Source organism: Suncus etruscus, chromosome 11, assembly GCF_024139225.1.
Source record: "Suncus etruscus isolate mSunEtr1 chromosome 11, mSunEtr1.pri.cur, whole genome shotgun sequence".
NCBI lineage: Eukaryota > Metazoa > Chordata > Mammalia > Eulipotyphla > Soricidae > Suncus > Suncus etruscus.
Genome location: NC_064858.1, coordinates 9,692,911 through 9,694,350, shown reverse-complemented (window position 1 = coordinate 9,694,350; position 1,440 = coordinate 9,692,911). Strand labels below are relative to the sequence as shown.

At 43.2% G+C, this 1,440-nt stretch overlaps 1 non-coding gene across 1 annotated transcript; it reads left to right on the top strand.

The window, feature by feature from the left end:
* Positions 1–986: 986 nt before the first annotated feature.
* LOC126023216 (small nucleolar RNA SNORA51) lies at positions 987–1,124 on the top strand. The gene has a single exon (XR_007500419.1). It is a non-coding gene; the product is annotated as a small nucleolar RNA SNORA51 (small nucleolar RNA).
* The last annotated feature ends 316 nt before the right edge of the window (positions 1,125–1,440 follow it).

Sequence of the window (1,440 nt, the reverse complement as noted above, 5' to 3'; positions counted from 1 at the left end):
GGGGTAAATTGTAAAAATATCTGTGTTTTCTTTCAAAAAATAGAGTGAAATAGCTCTTTTTCTCCTTTTCCCTATTCTAGTTGATGATCTTGAACCTTTTCTCCTTCAGATCTAGAAGTTCTAAAATTAGGATATGCTGCCCACCTTGAGGCCTGTTTCTCTTCTTTTTAACCCAGGGAATTGTACCTTTGTATTTTCTTCCCTGACACTTGGCAGCACTCAGGGAACTTCTCGCTCAGTGATTATGGAATGCTGGGGATTGAACTCGGCCCATTGAGTTGTCACCCCAGGCCTCAGACAGAGCTAGGTTTTTGTTTTATTTATTTACTTTTTTTGGGTTTTGGGTCACACCCGGCAGCGCTCAGGGGTTACTCCTGGCTCTATGCTCAGAAATCATTCCTGGCAGGCTCGGGGGACCATACGGGCTGCTGGGATTCGAACCAACTACCTTCTGCAGAAAGGCAAACACCTTATCCATGCTATCTCTCCAGCCCCCAAAGCTAGGTTTTTAACAAGGAAAAGGCCTGAACTGAATTGACTTCCTCCACAGTTTTCATTCATGACCATTCACTAGTAACTAGCCATGATTTTGCAGGCATCCAACCAGCTTCTCATCAAAGACATTTTAACAGTGGGGTTAGGTGATGTAACTAGGTACCAGGCAGAGGGATCATCGTGTTAGCAGGAAAAAAACTACATGCTGCTGAAGCATGGTCTTTTGTGCTAGTGCCTGTCTGTGTTAGTGGGGAGACAGAGGTGGTGCTGGCAGTTCTTTGGAAACAGTGGTGTTAGGATTTCTGTAATCCTATAACCATTTTTCCTCCCTGCCTCCACAGAGAGATGTTTATGACCTGCAGGAATGGCCAGGACTCTCTGACTTTATCAGGTAACAGTATTTGTTCTAATCTCTTGCTTTCACAGTTACCTAGGATTCTACCTGGAAACAGAAAAGTAATCAGTTTGTTTGTTCAAGAATCCAGACTTTTGGCCTCCCAATTCTTACCACAGGCTATGTTCTTTGCACTGACTGTATAGAAAGAGGAGAGGAGGTACAGTAAATGCACCTCATATACACCTCAACACAGGCCCTTTGCCTGGTCTGTATTGTGAATCGGGGGACAAAAATAAATAAATAAATAAATATTAAAAAAAGAAAAAAGAATCCAGACTTTTATTTTTTGAAGTTTGCCTACACATTATTTTTCTTGGTGATTCAGGCTAAAACTTGAGGGTGTAAACAGTGCTAAGAAAGAGTGAGGCATGGGCTATTTGCACTGGAAAATTAAAAGAAGGCTGTTTTATTTATTTATTTTTGGGCCACACCTGGTGACGCTCTGGGGTTACTCCTGGCTATGTGCTCAGAAATCGCCCCTGGCTTTGGGGGACCATATGGGATGCGGGGGATCGAACTGAGGTCATCCTAGGTCAGCTGCATGCAAG